Source organism: Camelus ferus, chromosome 3 (assembly GCF_009834535.1).
Source record: "Camelus ferus isolate YT-003-E chromosome 3, BCGSAC_Cfer_1.0, whole genome shotgun sequence".
Classification (NCBI taxonomy): domain Eukaryota; kingdom Metazoa; phylum Chordata; class Mammalia; order Artiodactyla; family Camelidae; genus Camelus; species Camelus ferus.
The window spans coordinates 104,816,580-104,834,296 of NC_045698.1; the positions used below are offsets into that span (position 1 = coordinate 104,816,580).

General features: G+C 43.3%; 1 protein-coding gene across 2 annotated transcripts in view; it reads right to left on the reverse strand.

The window, feature by feature from the left end:
- The window catches only part of HTR4 (5-hydroxytryptamine receptor 4), a 353,363-nt gene that overhangs the window by 287,868 nt on the left and 47,778 nt on the right, over nucleotides 1-17,717 (reverse strand). The window lies entirely within an intron of this gene.

Below are 17,717 nucleotides of genomic sequence, written 5' to 3' on the forward strand. Positions count from 1 at the left end.
GTTGTGGAAGCTGCCCTGTACATTGCAGGATGTTTAGCAGCATTCCTGGCCTGTACCCACTAGTTGCCAGTAGCATCTCCCCGCCCCATATCGTAACAACCAGAAATATTCCCAGACATTGCAAAATGTCCCCTGGAGGAAAACTGTTCCCTGGTTAAGAATCGTTGATTTCTCTTCCTGTCTCTCTTAGTCCTTTGGTGGAGGGAGAGGTGCTGATAGGTGAAGAGAGAAAATTTCAAAACTCCAGCTAAGGATCTATGCTCTGACCTGCAATTTGAAAATATTCTCATGGTTTCCGTGTGTTGCACGCTTGCTTTGTGCCTGACGGGAGCTAAGTGATTTAACTCACTTATTTCTCACAAGAACCCCATGGGTCAGCTATTTTTTCCCACATTACAGAAGAGCAAACTGAGGCTCAGTGTGGCCTGTCTAAAAAGTCACACAGCTAACAGGCAGCAGGAAAAATGTCAAGACCAGGTGTGGGCTCTTCACCTCCACATGAGTATTTCTGTCTGGTGAGCCCAATTCATGCTGGGTTTATTGTAATCTCTCAGGGCATGGGGCAGAAATAAAGCTTGAGAACCCTTGCTCTGTGCTTTGCCCCTTGTTGGTTTGTTATCCCAGAATCACTGATTACCAGGGTTGGAAGAGACCATCAAGATAATCTACCTAAGGAGATATTAATCTGCTAATCATACAAATAAATGAGTAGGGCAACTATAGGAAGTACTCTGATGGAAAGCGATATATAGTTGAGGAACAGACCTGGCCTGGGGTCAGAAGCTTGTCCAAGGAGCAGATGAGTAGGAGTTAGTGGGTAGAGTAGAAGGAAGATGTTACAAGCAGAGAGATCCTTAAGGTGGCAGGAAGGGGCAACTTGACCCAGGCTGGCTCTGCAGAGGGATTTCCTAGGGTTGGCAGAAACCTACTACAGAAAGGGACACAGGATACAGGAACGTGGAAGTCCTGTAGGGGTGAGGAGAAGTGACTGTCATAAAATCACAGAACCCCATCCAATCCCATCTCTCATTTTATAGAGGAAGAAACAGACCCAGAGAAATTACTTATTCCAAGACATACAACTAGGGGATCACACGGGTGGTATGAGAACTCGGATATTCCATCCCTGTATCAATATTTCCTGGTACAATGCCACCTCCTCCAGGTTCCCTGGAATTGCCTGACCCTCCCTTTACCCCAGAAGGAGTCCCTCAACCCTTGGAGCTTTCCACTTTTCCCTAAAGAGTGGTGAGGATGCTGTTCTAAGTCCATGTGTACCCTGAACACTACTCACGGACCATGCCACCCAAAAAAAGGGGAGTCATGTCTGGGCTCAAGTACTGGAGCAGGAACCAAGAACACCAAAATAACTTATGAACACAGAAGTTCCAAAATGGTAGTCTGCAGCTGGGACCTGATTCACAGGTGTGTTTTGTTTGGCTAAACAATGTTTTCAGATATTTTTGAAATGTATTGCCACTGTTTAAAAATCAGATTTCATATGAAATTTAGATTTTTAGCCTGAATGCCTGCATGAGAACAATTACCTGGAGCTGCTGTGTACCCCTGCCCACCTGTCCACTGTGTTCCACCCACGAACTCTGCTGACCAGAGAGCAGCAGACCCAGAGCACTGTGTGCCTGACCTGTCCTGCCCCACCCTCACCTACCCGGTTCCACAAAAGCCCTTCAAAGATCTGCAGACAGTGACCTTGTAATGGCCCCTCATGTCTTCTGCCTGCAAGTGGAACCCCAATGCCAGTTCCTTCCGTTGTCCCTTGTCTGATTCAGGCAGCAGTCTCCTGCCTGTCCGGTCACCTTCCCTCTGGCCACAGTCCCCTAGGTCTGTGTCCCTCTTAGAGGCATACATTTAGAACCCAGAACAATGCTCCCCAGCGGGGCTGACCCAGGCAAAGGATATAAAGAAAGTCTCTATATTACATACCATTAGCTTTCAACCGGTAACCAGACCAGCAAGCAAGAGGTCAATGCAAACTGAAAGAAGCCTCACAACAAAGTCAATTCTCTATTTTGACTCCAGCTAAACAGAATAACCCCTAGGGAAGAACATCAAATCATTTCCTGAGACTACACAGCAAACCTGGAACAATGTGGGAGGAATGACAAACATCTTGAAACACTTTTTCATTTATAAGTATAAGCAGTGAGAAGAATCTAAGGAAAATACTTATAAAAGCCCTTGCAAATGACAGCGATCTAACTGGCTGTTTGAGGTTACTGCAGGTTCTCCCTGCTCCCAGAAGTGAACCCAGGTAGACACCTTCTTTTGCCCTCTAAGGTTAAAACTGCAAGGGTAGAAAAGCAAGAAAATTAATGGTGCCATAGAAAAAAACACTGGCCTGGGCATGTGCTGCTCTGGGGACTTTCCTCCAATCTGCTTCTGACTGTTGAGAGCTCTGAGGTAGGTCACTTAACTCCCTGGGCCTCAGCTGCCACATTTACACGATGAGATCGTTGAATCAGGTTGGGGATTCACAAACCAGGGCAGCGCATCCATGACACGGGTCATGTGTGTTACGGTGCTTCCCAGCCGTTTCTCCACACACAGGTTCCCTGGAATGGTGATCATTTACTTAATGCTCTCTTAGAACTGACTTCAATTCTAGTCGTAATTTTTCCCTCATCCTAGGACACATACAATATCGCAGATGTGGTATGTTAATTATGATTTCAATATATATTAAAATAATTACTCAGGAATGAAAACTTAATATTTGTCCATGTACCACCTGAAATCATCTTCCTTGTGTACAACACTTTGGGGACATCAAATTTGGGGTTCATGGATGGACTGCAGGAAGCCCTTGAATACGCTGAAATGTTGTGTGTGGGAGAGGGGGGATTTTGTGGGGAGAGCTTTCGTTAATTTGGTGTGATTCTCAAAGTTCCGCCTGTTGCATAAAAAATCTCAGAACCATTGTCTCCAGTTGGAACACTAAGAACCTCCTGTCAGTTCTTGAGAAGGGACCGGGCAAAATTGACGGCAGTTTCTAAATAGCCTGCCTGGGACTCTCTTGGGCAAGTTTTCTCCCATCCTCCTTCTTAAAGGTCTTCTAACTGACTGAAGAAACACCATTCAGTTACTTGGTGCGGGGTGGGGAGTAGGGGGCCTTCTCTGGGTCTGAGCCTGGGAATTCGATAGGACACAGCCTAATCCTGGCTCCTTCTAAGCCCTGGGCTTAGAGATGCTGGAATGACACCCTGAAGAAAGGAGTAGGACTTTGCTTAAAGTGATTTCATAAACACTTGGTAAAAACCCACAAAACCAGAATCACGCCACACACAGCTTCAGCAGATAATTCCTTTCTCTCCAGAGGACTCAGAAGTTCAATTCTGTGGGACTGCTGCAGGGAGAGGGGCAAGAATTATAAACACTCTCCCTCCAGCATTGCTTTGCCTAGAGGAACTCCCTGCTATTTCTCCACCTGTTTGCTTTGCAGCTTGCCAAACTTCCATATGGCTGACCTGAATTGTTAAATGGCTTTGATGGTCTGGCTATAGAAAAAGACCCATGACCTTCTCAGGCCCTGAAAGTGAGGAAGTAAGCAGACCAAATATATCACATAGTAGCCTCGATCCTGCCCTATAGTAACTGGACAGGGGCTTCCAAGAGGAGGGGCAGAGTTATTCATCAAAGAGCAGCCAGTGGACACACAGTAAGTGTTGAACAAATGAATGACCACTACTGCTCAGGGCAGTTATATGTCCCACATACAGGGATGGAAAAGGTAATCAAGGGAACTTCATAGTAGAGGTGATATTTGAATGAAGCCTTGGGGTGGGGTATAATTTCAACAGCACAGGAAGATGCTATGATGTGGTTAAACACAGGGGTTCTGGAGTCTGGTGTCCAGTAGTTTTGAATTCTGACACTACCATGTGCCCCTTGTGCAAATTTCTTAACCTCTTTAAGCCTGAGAGTCCTTACTTAAAAAATAGGGGTAAGGACTATACAAGAGCATGAAATGAGAAAAGCCACATAGAACACTTAGCACAGAGCTTCAATTAATACTCCTCGTGGTCCTTATCAGCACTGTCAGCATCATCCTCAGAGAGGAAAGTGGGGTGCACATTCCACGGGGAGGGACTTGAGTGAGTGGAGCAGGGAAGAGGCAGCCAGTTTGCCTAGGGTGTCCATCATGTCCAGCATGATCAGCCCATCTGAGCTACTCTCAGCTGAAGCTTGCAATCCTGCTCACAGATTTCAGAAGGGCACACAGAAGGAAAGATCGACCCCCTTGCCCTTCTTGGCAGGCTTTGTTCTGATTGGCTGCATTGCCTCATGATATAGGGTGGCCCCGCTCTGCAGTTCCTCCTCTAACTGTGGGGCACTTGGCATCAGGACAGAGCCTCCAGGATCCAGCCATGGGAGGCTCCTGCATCTGCAGCCCCCAGAAGCAGATCCCTCTCATTGGTGCATCTCCTTTGGAGAGAGCTAAACAAGGAAGCCCAAAAGCTTCAGTGTCAATCAACATCAAAGGAGTCAGGATGCAGGAAGAGCCACAGAATTGCCAGAGACTGAACTTTTATTCCTGGGCCGGTCCAGCTAGGCCTGCATATCTCTGGAGCAGGCGTCCCTCAATGCCATGGTTCCTGGTGGTGCCACTGGTTCCTGGTGGATCCTGTTCATCCCTCGTATGTTTATTATCACTCCCCTCTCCATGAATCAGACTCAGCTGCTTTACAGTTTCTTCACTGCACTGGTATTGAGTCACGGCAGTGTTACATCTACTATCAGGATAGTGCCAGCCACATAGTAAACACTCGGTGAGTATTTGCCGAAAGTTGGAAGAATGCATGAATGAGTATCCGCAGTGCCTGGCACATAATAAATGTTCCATAAATGGTTGTCAAATGGTGAGAGTTTGCCTCTCTGGCTGGGGTACAGGGATGAGGATGGTGTGGGAGAATATTTTGTTTAGGGAAGGCTTCCTGGAGGTGGCTTTTGAGCTAGGTCTTAAAAAATGGAGAGAAGTCCCACAAGGAAGGCTGAGCAGTGGAGCATTCCAAACACAAGGGACAAATATTTAGACGGGACAAGCACTGGGACCCTTGAGAAATTGGGAATTGCTTCCTTGGCTGGAGGAATGGAAAGGTAAAGAGGAAGCTATGCCTGGAGAAGCTTCCCTAATATCACAGAGCATCCCGGCGGCCATGCTAAAGGAGGGGATCCTGCCTCCATCAGGCAGTGGAGGCCAGTGATGGTCCTTAAGGCAGGGAGTGATGTGATCTGATCAACGCTTTAAGCAGATTCACATGGCAATGCCTTGCAGAGTGGATTTGAGGTGGAAAAGGAAACACAAAGATCTGAAGCCAGAAACACAGAAAACACATGAAAGGGGTTCAGTGTATCATTGGTTGTTGATTTAAAACAATGAGCAGGAAAGGGGAGAGTCAGAGATGAAGCGCAAGTGCCTTCATGGCACATTGAAAGGGGAGAATGCCATTGCAGCCTGAGCAGAGAGAGAAGTCAGAAGGAGGAACAGAAGGGGTTGGAGTCTGGAGAGCAGAAGAATGCAACGGCTGCTCTTGCCTGTTAGTCTGATTCTCCATTTGGTGAATGCTTGTGGACATACAAGTGGCAGTCTCACTGGCTGTTTGTTGAGAGCAGAGCTTGAAACTCCTCATGTAGATAAGGGCTGGAGAAAGTTTGAGTTAACTCCCTGAAAGCCATCCCCATGGGCAAAGTCTGCCTAGGCCTTGGAATCAGCGTAGTTCACAGAGTTAGATCAATCTGACTTCTAATCCCGGCTCTGCTTCTTCTTATGTGTATGACCTTAGGCAGATCTCTTAACTCAGCTCTATTTTTAATTTATAAAATGGGAATAATAATAAATGGACCTTCCAGTGCTTTACTGAGAATTAAATAACATACACATGAAGTTCTTAGATGGTGCCTGCTAGTGGTAGAATACTCCATGTACATAAACAATTATCAATATCGTCTTGTTATTTTTACTTAAGATAGAGGTTGCAAATACAAGTGCACATAAGGGCCCAACTGGGAAGAGAATGAGATTAAGCCAGTTCTCCCTCTAAAAGTAAGGGTGACTATCCACCTTCAGAGATTACTGCCCCAGGGGGATGGGGGTCTAGGTCATCAGACTTGCAATTTTTCAGAAGAAGCCAGAAATCTAGACTTTCGAGGGCTGAAATTTCCCATTTTAAAAATGTTGACTCTAAATTTGTATCACAAAATATTGTGACATCCCACAGTATATAAACCAAAAAAAAAAAAAGTGTCTGTGGGGCTGGTACAGCCACTTGTGAAATCTGATTTGACAGGCTTACAGCTTCATGCAGAATTCTGGGTGCTCCTTTGAAGATGGAGCTGCCACTTCCTCCTCCTGAGATATTGGGCCTCAAACTCACCAGCATGTAAAAAGAAGGGCTTTCAGAGGAGAAGCTGATCCTCCAGCCCCTCAGTTCTGAGATCTGAGTTATCTGATGATACAGAGTCTGGTGTTGACACTATTGAGGAGATGAGCAGTGGGAGGGGTCCAGGGCTGGGTGAGCTGCCAGGGAGGCCAGGGGATAAGCCCATGGTTATTTACCTGCTACGAAAAAGACAAGCAGGAGAGGTGGCAAGGCTGGCTGGAGAGGAAAAAAGCAGGGTATCTGGCCTAACTAGTTAAACCACTTTACTAAGAACCACAGCTGAACTAGAACTACAGCTGAGCCGAACCAAGTCTGAATCTGAGTCTGAGTATGCGAGTGCTTGTGTGTGAGTCTGTGTATGTGTGTCTGTGTGTGTGTGTGTGCGCGCATGCTGGGGAAGCATGGGGAGAACAGGCCTGAGCGTAAATCTGCTTCATCTGTTTGCTTTTCTCAAGTTTGTTCCTGTGTGAACAGACCTTTCTAATCCTCCGTACTAACAGAGAAGGAAATATCAGCTGTAGCTCTGTTTCCAGAAACCTTCACAGATCCCTTCTCCCTGACAACCCATGACCCCAGGTTCCCAGGGCCAGAATCTGCAACCAAGTCTCTGGGTTCTAGAACCCAGAGTGGAGAATCCTAACAGGCCAGCCTATATATTAAGACCCTCCAGTAAGCTCAGACCCTCATGCCAAGGGAGATCTAGGCATTCTGGGGCCTGCGTTGCAAAGACGGGGCAGGTCAATGCATGCCCAGCGGGGACAGAGGAAACACTGCCATTGTCCCAGCAGACTGAGGTGGGGATGCTGGGAAGGCTGGATCAACTTTCAGCAAGGTGCTTGGTTAGCCCAAGGTGAGGATTGGGTTTCCTCCGCTTTGCTGGGGTACTTGACATTGATTCATGTTTACTTTCTACCTCCGAGAAGATGTATCCTGTACCTCTGTGACCCATCATATTTTAGAAAAAGAGATTTGCAATCATTTTTAGCAGCAGAACTCTTTCTTTAAAATGACATCTTACACTAAACCCCAATATACAAAATATATTTCTAAATGGGTGATTAACATGTTCATTAGTCAGTTTGAATCTTTTTTTTTTTTGGTGGCAAAGATACTGTTATTTTCAAAATCTCAGAAATGCCTACAGGAGATGTGGAGGGTTCTTTGGAGCATGGTGTGAAAGTCACAGATCAAGTCTCCCCTTTCTGTGATGTTAGGGTTCTGAGTGATCAGAGGTCACTATTTCATCTTTCACAAAGTGAGATAAAAACACAAGATCACTGCCACTATGTTTCAGAAAGTGAGATTAAGATAACACAAGCATTTCACCGCACTTCAGTAATTAAATTGGAATATAAGGGAGCTAGCATTGTGTTTTGAAGAAAGAATGGTGCAGGAAAAGGTCTGGGCCCTGTGTGTTAGTTTGGGCCCTGGAGAGTTTTGGCTCTAGTCTTTGGAAAGTTAGCACTCATGGTGTGACACCTGAGAAGTCCCTTCCTGTCTGTGGACTCAGAGTCCTTGTTCATGGAGGTCACTTCCCCTGAGGGTCTAGGCTGCGGCTGCTGCTCACTGTGTTTGAAGGTTGCATGATCACAAAACCACACAGGCACACTAAGTGTGGCACAGAATGGATGTAGCCCCTCTACACACCCACATTTACATATGACGATGAGTTCTGTAGGGTGATTACAGACCAAACAATGCAAATGAACACTTGGTAGGTCTCAGGTGGTTCCAGGAGGTGCAGAAGAGCAGCAAATGAAGCCACGGTTATGCCCCCAAACCTTGTAGCCAGACTTAGATGTCAGTCCTGACTGTATCAGTTACTAGCTCAGATTGTACCCAGACCTGGGTTCAGATCCCTTCTGTTCCACTGACAAGTAACTCTGTAAACCTTAGTTTTCTCATTTATCAAACAGGGATGATAATTAAACCAGACATGTTTGTAAAACATGATAGTTAGCACTGTACTTAGAATACAATAAACATCCAGGGAGAAAAAAATGATTTGGCCAAGAGTAAGGAAAATTTGGAGGAAATAGTTCTGGCTCTAGGTGAAGAATGTGGAGGCTGGATAATGCACAGGAGTGAGGAGTGGGCAGGCACCCTGGCCATGCTCCCTTCCTGAGTGACCTCTAGAAGGGCTCTTCCCTTTTCGGGGCTATTGTCTCTCCATCTGTACAAGGAGGATGCTGCAACCCCGCAGTTGGATTCTGGGTTTATGGTGGACTCTGAGCTCCCAGTTGGGAGAGATCTGGGAGTCAGTGTCCAGAGCCCCAACTAAATGCCTTTAAGATCAGGTGTACATCAGGCATGAGTAAAATGAAACCCCCTTCTTGAATTGTGCTGTTTTCAATACAGTCACAAAACCGACCTATTAAACATGAAGGAATATTCTTCATACCAAGAAAATGTACTCACTTCCACTTCTCTTGAACCACTGACAAATTGAAGAGACTAGAGGGAAATGGGAGTAAACAGGGGCACTCAAGTCCCACCTAAAGGTGGCGTCCACTATCCAGCAATAGTCGAGTGTTGCCAAACAGAATGAAGGTTCAGTGCCCCTAGGGCTTCCAAATTTTCAAAAGTTGGAAGTCAGTATTTTGTGTGTGTGTGAAATCTTCTGGTCATTAAGGCTGGCAAACAATTCAAAATCTTTTAAACACAATACTTCTGCAATGCGTAGATTAAGCTCACGGATGACATTTTGCAATTTCAGGGGTAATCAGTTACTAGAACATATCAGCAAGTGTTGGCTGCTGTGGTCCAATGCCACCTGCCTCCAATCCCCCAACAGAACATGAGCGTGTTACTCAATGGAATGCATGCTCATCACATTTGGTAGAACCCAGGATGCATATCTGTCCCAAAAGCAGGTCTCCGTGGCCACTGTTTTCAAACTTTAGGATCCATAAAAATCACTTGGGAATAAAAGTAGCTGAAGAATTTGGGTACATAAATCCCTCAGGCACCACCCTCAGAAATTCTGATTCAGCAGGCCTGAGATGAGCCTCAGGAATCTACCCAGATGGTCCCTAGGCCTCCCTCTGGGAAATGATCTCAGGTCCAGCAAGGGACCAGTAAAACAGACTGTGGAAGTCCTGGCCAACGTGGACGCTTGGTGCTGAGGGTGATTAGCCAAACTGACTGCTGTAACTGAAAGGACACAGACCAAGGATAGCTATTTGTCTCTTCCAGGGAGGGTGGACAGAGATCACCCATGTTACTCATTTACTAGGAGTTTATTTTAAGAATTTAAAGAGAAGTAAGGAAGATAAGAGACCATCTGAGCCACAGAGCCAAACAGCATGGAATCAAGAATATTGTTCAGCCATTGGACTGTTTTCACTCCTAATGACTGTATTATCTCCTCTCTCCATAAGCAGTGGGTATCTGTCACTGCCTTCTCTGAGTAAGAGCAGTGTTCTCTGCCTGACCCCTATCTTACTACTAAGAATTAAGGTCTAATCAGTTCAGCCTGTCCCCAGCCAAGGCACGGTGCTCCTATGGGACAAAGCATACACACTTGGTATGTCTTTCGGTCAAGCTGCCATTCTGTCTTGTGTCGCCTATAGTTAGTGTAACAAGATCAGGTGATGCTAAGCATGCCAACCTATGTATCAGGAGCCTCCCAGAGAAAGATTGAGGGGCAGTAGGCTCCTTGCCTGGACCACCTGCTATGATAATAGAGGTAAGGAAAGTAACCAAAATGGCCAAAGAAACAGAGGCTCTATGAGTCTGAAGGGACAGATGCTCCAATAGGAGCTTTCTGTCCTTGCTTGCTGGTGCCAGGTGCTATACATGAAGAGCAGGCTAGCCCAGTGGGTGAGAGTACAGGCACTGGAGTCACACTGCTTGAGTTCTCATTCTAGCTCCACTGTTCTCTAGCTGCATGACCTTGGGTAAGTTACTCAACCTCTCTGAACTTGAGCTTCCCAGTCTTTCAATGAGAATGATTATAATAACACCTCCCAAAGGGCTTGTGAGGGTTAAACGAAATCCTGGGTGTAAAGCATTTAGCACAGAGCCTGGTGTAGAGCAAAAGATAATATTTAGTTTAATAGGAGGAAAGATAAGAAACCTACAGAGAGTTTCTCTCCACAGAAAACATCCTCAGAGAACAGAACAACACTGCAAGAGGAAACCCAAGTTCTGGGGAAACATGAGCTATTATTGCTATTCTGCAAGTACAGAAAATAGATGTGGATTAGAGGGTGTATGTGGTGTGTTGGGGGTGGAAGGGGAAATAGCACTGCATCAGCAGGACACCTGGGCACGTGTCCCTACTCTGCCATTTTGTACCTAACCCTGTGACCAGCCATAAGCAAGGCCCTTCCGCTGCCTGGGCCCAACTTTCTCCATTTCTAAAATGAGGGGGTTGGGCCCTCTGCCCTCACAGGGCACTTTCCATTCTAAAACACTGGAATCTTGTGAGGATCAAGGACAGCAGAAGAAACAAAGATTTATTTAGTCAAGTAACTTCAGATTCTAGAATCGCTGTTTTTAAAGGGAAGTTTATCCCAAAAGGTAACTTTAGGCTGAAATAACATTCAGATTTGCTGGGATAAGAAGATCCAATAGGGACGATAAGAATTGGCTTCAACAATGTGGAGGAGGGTATCACCTCAAAACAGGATTAAGCGGGTCCTGTTTGATCTGCGGGTGAAAGTAGACCCTGCCCCATTTCGTGGGTATCACTCTGGCAAGTAGAGGTGTGTTCCCCCAGGTGGCTTCAGGGCACATTCTCACTTCACTCAGGTCTCTACTTAAATACACCCTCCTCACTCTACAGCAGACTTTGACACAACATTGTAAAATGACTATAACTCAATAAAAAAATGTTAAAAAAAAAATCATAGATTAAAAAAAAACAAAACCCTCCTCAGTCTCTCCTCTTAACCCTGTTCCTGAAGCTAAGCCTACCCTAATCTGTCATTTCTGTCACTCTCAAGGCCCTTAGCCTAATACAGTGTTTCACACACAGCCTGACATCACATTATGTACAGACTGACTCCCTCAAAGGGCCACCAGCTTCACCTCCACTGGGACAGAGCCCTGTGTGTTTGTGTCTTTCACTGCTGAATCTCCAGCTCTTAAAACAGGGCCTTGAACATTGCAAATTCTCAATAAATATTTGGAGACAGAAAAGGAGGAGGAAGAAGAGAGGAAGAAAGAGTGGGAGGGGAAGTCATCCTACAATATAACACTCTCTTTTGTCCTGGCAAACAAACCCTGACGTTAAAGAATTAATTTCTAACTGTTAAAATTCAGAACTCAGCCTGCTAACAAGGAAAGGAATTGGGGGAACAGCAATCATTCCCCTTATTCCTGCAAAGGTGTTGCTACATGGAGACCTATGTAGAGGGGAGTGGGGTCACTGCCTCGGGGCAGGGAGCCCACAGGAGGATGCAGACTTGAGAACGGGCATTCCACCTGGAGAAAGCCCTGACTTGGGAAGGCTCTCCCCCTTGATTGTGGAGGCTGTTTGCTGGCTTTGCATGAGGCTTTGAAGGCTCGGACATTCAGGAACTGACCTGAAATTTCCCCTCTTCTGCATCCAGAAGGCCTGTAACTTTCAGGAACTTGATTGTCTAGGGAATATAAACAAAAGAACAAAGGCAAAATCGACGCAGGCAAAACCGACGCATTGGAAGGGAAGGGATCTCAGAGCGAACGGAGTATGAAACCTGCTTGGAATTGAAACACCACCCAGAGTGGCATGCAGAAGAAACACCATCACAAACCCCAGGGAAGGGTCCTGAGAAACCAATGGAATTCTATCCTGGTTTTCATTTTATGTTCACAAGAATTTCACAGAAGGGGCAGGTGTCCCAGAGCGTGGACTTCTCTTTACAAAGCAACCTTGGCTGCCATGTGTGCCTCCATCTGCTCTCAGACAGCAGAAACCAGGCAGGCTCGCTCTATTTATCAGATATTGTCTCTTTTTGGAGAGTGCCGTGAAGCAAACCTCAGGGGCCTGGGGGCAAGCACAGCATTTTTACTTTTTGGGCAGTGTGATTTTGGCAAATTTCCTCCCCACTGCAGGACTCAGTTTCTCCCTCTGTAGAGAGAGATCTGGGCTGCATTTAGGCACCTTTTTCTCTGTTCCTTCAAATTTCCTTGTCAGCGGTCTCGAAGGCTTCAAGGAACTTTTCTGACCTGCTCTCTCTTCACATATAGCCCCTCCACATCTCCCTTTTTGCTGGCAGATAAATTGTTTCCAGTTTGATGGGGAATTGCATCCCCAGAATGGGAACCACCTTGAGTGTCAGTCACAGACACAGGGGTGAGAAGGGCTCTCACTGCTGGCTAGACCTCGGGTCACCTTTCCTCTATGGCACCAGGGCTAATGTGCTTACCCTTACTTTCTCCCTCTCTAGAATCAGTCACACCACTGCTTGCTTTGCCAAGTTCCCCATCACAGCATTTGACAGTGGGGCAACCCAAAGGGGAAAAAGCTACCAAGAAGGTGAGAAGGTAAAACTCTCCCAGTATATGACTCTGGGGCTTGGAGAGCTCCCTCTCTGCTAAGTAGCATCAACTTCCTTCCCTATGAAATGGAAATTAGAACTCTGACTAGCTGACTCAGAGGGCTTTTGTGAGACTCAGGTGGGAAAACAGATTTGGAGGAAATCTTTGAATTGCTGCTTACACCCTTGGGTCCAAGACTCTCAGTCATTGCTCTGATCTCCTGCCCCTCTGACAGTGCTGTTCCCTCACTGTGCCCATCCTGTTAGCCTAAAAAAGCAGTTTGAGCATGGGCTCTGGAGTCAGACTGCCGGGAGCTTCATACTGGCTCTCCTGATTACCAGCTGTGTGATCTTCAGCAAATTAATCCACCTCTCTGATCTTCGTTCTCCTCATCTAAAATGGAGATAAAACAGAACCTACCTCAAGGGTTGCTATGAGGTAATATATAAAAAAGCATCTGACCCAACACCTAAGACATGTTAGTTCCTGTTGCTGTTAGTGTTCTCTCTTTAAAGACCCCCCAACCTGTTGGTGACAGCCCAGCTATCACTGATAAGATCAGTGTAAGACTCAGCATAACTAATGAAACTACTGTACTAGGCATCCTGAAACAGTCAATTCACAAGGTGTGGTCCATAGAACTTGCAGGGTCCCCAAGATCCTTTCAAGGGATCCACAAAGCCAATACTAATTTCAAGATAATACTTCCTTGCCTTTTTCACTGTGGTGATATTTACCATCAACGGTGTAAAAGCAATGGCAGGTAAAACTGCTGGCTCCATACCATGAATCAAAATAGTGACTCCCAACTGCACAATTTACCACTGTCTTCTTTATTGCTACATATGAAAGGAAAAAAAAAATCCGCTTTCACTTAACACTGTGTTTAATTAAGCAATAAGTGTTGTTAATTTTATTAATTCTTGACACTTCAGTATACCTCTTATTAATATTCTGTGTGACAATATCAAGACAGGCATAAAGTACTTCTGCTGGACACTACGATACAATAGTCGTCTCCAGGAAAAACACTCCTGCAGATGTTTCATTTGCAATGTGAATTAGCCACTTCTGTCATGAAAAAACTTTTTTACTTGAAAGAAGGACTGACTGCCTAACAAACTTTGTATTTCAGATGTAGACATTTGGCAGACATTTTCTCTGAAATGAAGTGAGCCTGTCGCTTCAAGGAAAATCACTACCGATGTTTGTTGCCAGTGATACAATTCAAGCTTTTAAGTAAAGTCTAGAAGTTATATCTGCTACCATAAGCTTGTCAGCTTCCCAATACTTAAAGCTTTTTGGAATGAGGTTGATGGTAATTAAAGATGTGATTTTTTAAGTATATGTATTATAGAACGAAGTGTGTTACCATTTGGAAGGTAAGCATAACTCAGTGAACTAATATTTTCCCAAAGACCAGTGTATGATCTTACAAAATCATGCATGGGTAAAATATCCATTTAAAGTATAAATTAAACCAATGGATCACATGTAATAAAATATGAAAAGTTCATTTATATGCTTCCCTAGTCCACAGTGCAACTACCATTTCAGAAACTACTACTTGTCAATTTTGGTGTAATATCAAAGAAAAATACCCACAATTACCTAAAAAAGACCATTAAACTATCCCTCCATTTTCCAACTATGCCTCTGAGTGAGGCCAGACTTTATGTATACACTTTAACAAAGCAGCACATTTCCAACAGATTAAATGCAGAATCAGATACGAGAATCAAATTGTCTTCTATTGAGCCAGATGTTAAAAAGACACGCAAAAAACAACCTTCGGAATGGGAGAAAATATTTACAAATAATGTGACTGACAAAGGCTTAATTTCCAGACTATACAAACAGCTCATACAAGTTAATAACAAAAAAATAAACAACCCAATCCAAAAATGGGCAGAAGACCTAAACAAGCAATTCTCCAATGAAGACATACAAATGACCAATAGGCACTAGAAAAAATATTCAATATCGTTAATTATCAAAGAAATGCAAATCAAAACTATAATGAGGTATCACCTCACACCAGTCAGAATGATCATCATTCAAAAGTCCACAAACAATAAATGCTGGAGAGGCTGTGGAGAAAAGGGAATCCCTCCTACACTGTTGGTGGGAATGCTAGTTTGGTGCAGCCATTATGGAAAACAGTATGGAGATTCCTCAAAAGACTGAAAATAAACTTACAAGATGATCCAACAATCCCATTCCTGGGCATATATCCAGAGGGAACCTTAATTCAAAAAGATAGATGCACCCCAATGTTCATAGCAGCACTATTTACAATAGCCAAGACATGGAAACAACCTAAATGCCCATCAACAGATGACTGGATTAAAAAAGATGTGGTATATTTATACAATGGAATACTACTCAGCCATAAAAAAGAATCAAATAATGCCATCTGCAGCAACATGGATGGACCTAGAGATTGCCATTCTAAGTGAAGTAAGCCAGAAAGAAAAAGAAAAATACCATATGATATCACTTATATGTGGAATCTGAAAAAAAAAAAAAAGACACAAACAAACTTATTTACAAAACAGAAACAGATTCACAGACAGAGAAAATAAACTTATGGTTACCAGGGGGGAAAGGGATAAATTGGGAGATCGAGATTTGCAGATACTAACATATATAAAATAGATAAACAACAAGTTTATACTGTATAGCATAAGGAACTATAGTCAATATCTTGTAGTAACTTATAGTGAAAAAGAATATGAAAATGAATATATGTATGTTCATGTGTGACCAAAGCATTGTGCTGTACACCAGAAATTGTTACAACATTGTAGCCTGACTATAGTTCAATAAAAATCTATGTAATAAAAAACGTGCCTGACTATACTTCAATAAAAATCTATATAAAAAAGACATGCAAAGAAATAAAACAATGCCATTTTTCTTAATGTTATTTTTTGTCTTTGAAAATTTTTCATAAAGATGTTTTATGTATGTTAACATGTATTGGGCTTATTTTTGTTATTTCTGTTATTTTAAATGAAGTAACAAATCAATATTTTAAAAACTTACATGTTTTAATTTCTTACATGGTAAATATCAGTATATATAATCTATATAAACAAACTCCATTTGTTCAGTCACTTTTTTAAGAGAATAGGATGATTTAAAACCAAAAAGTTTCAGAATCACTGCTATATATAAATATTTGAGAGACAGCAAAAGAGTAAATTGAAGTCTACGTGCCAAGCACAGGAAGTGACAGTCCTGTTGTGCTCTCTCTTCATCATGCTACACCAGGAACACTCAGGAATGCCCTGTCCAACTATGAGCACCACACTTTAACAGGGAAGTTGACAAACTGAATACTACCCAAAAAGGGTAGCTGGATTATTGAGGAATATGAAAACTGTCCCCAGAGGAACAAAAGAAATAATTAGGTAAATTTACCCTGGAGAAAAGCAAAAATAAAAACTTATCTTAGGGAATCAAAATAGCTTCTTCAAACCCCTGAAAGATTGTAAGATAAAATTTGAAGCAAAGGAATGTATAAAAATGGCCCCAAATGTGCATTTTGCTACATCGGTAATTTTTTCTTCTGTTTTCTCCTCTCTCATTCTCTAATTATTCTTTCTATCCTAAAGTGTTGTTTCTGGTCTCTTCTCCTTCCCTTCTCTTTTTCTTTTTCTTTTTCTAGCTTTCCTTCTTTCTCTCACTCTCTCCTCTTTCTCTGCTTCCTGTCTTTTCACTATCTTTCTCCCTTAATTACCCACAATAGAAAGCAATTATATTTTTACTGTTTTTTTCAGAGTTTTATCTTTTTGTCTTCAAAAAGCTGAGTGTGAGAAGAAGGAAGATAAGGACATGGAGGAGGAGAAGGAGGAAGGCAGTGGAAGGAGGAGGAGGGAGGTGAAGAGAAAGGAGAAGGGGAGGAAGAGGAAGAAGAATAAAAAAATAATAATCTGCTTTTACTCCCCCCTCTGTAACCTGATACATTTAATAAGGTTTAAATGTTGGTAGCTTCCAGTGTAGGAGCTAGAACATCTACTCCAAGCATGGAGAGCAGTAAGGTTGAGTAAGGCTGAGCCCTGGGATTTGGATATTATTTACCCCAAAGCCATCAGAGAGAGAGAAAAAGTCACAAAACATTAAGTGTGAATGTTTTGTAGGCAATAAAAATGGAAATAGAATAGAGTTCTGGAACATTTTCAAAAGACTTACAACAAGAAGACTCCTCTTTTAGAAAAGGAACTTTAAAAATCTAAGATATAAACATAAAATTATGCACAAGAATATTTGTCACAATATTATTTAAAATAATGAAGAATTGAAATAGCTTAAACATCTAAAAATAAGTGAAGAGTTAAATCATTTCTGGAACATTTATGCAATGGACTACTAAGAATGTTAACATTTTTTAAAAATAATCAAAATATCAAGTTACCTTTAATAATTTATTCAATGTCTTTTTGTTGAGCTGCTACCTGCACTGTAACACAGGCTGGGCATTCAGTGGTGGACAGTCCATGCCCTTACACAGCTTAAATTCAAATTAAAAATATAGATTTTAAACAATTGTACAAGTAATGAATTAAATGCCATTTAATCCTTATTTCAATAAACATGCAATTCTATAACATAGTTTGTGTTATTAGACCCATTTTACAGATGAAAAACATGAGGCTCACTGAGGTAAAAGAAGTTAGGTGGCAGAGCTGGAATTCAGATCCCAGTGGCCTGACTCCAAAGCCCAAACTCTAAACAAATCTCAAGGAAGGGCACAGAGATGTCAGAAGAGCCCCGCTGAGGCCGACCGGGGAGAGGACCTAGCCCAGACCTGAGTATAAGGCAAAATTTTGTGGAAGAAGCAGTCTC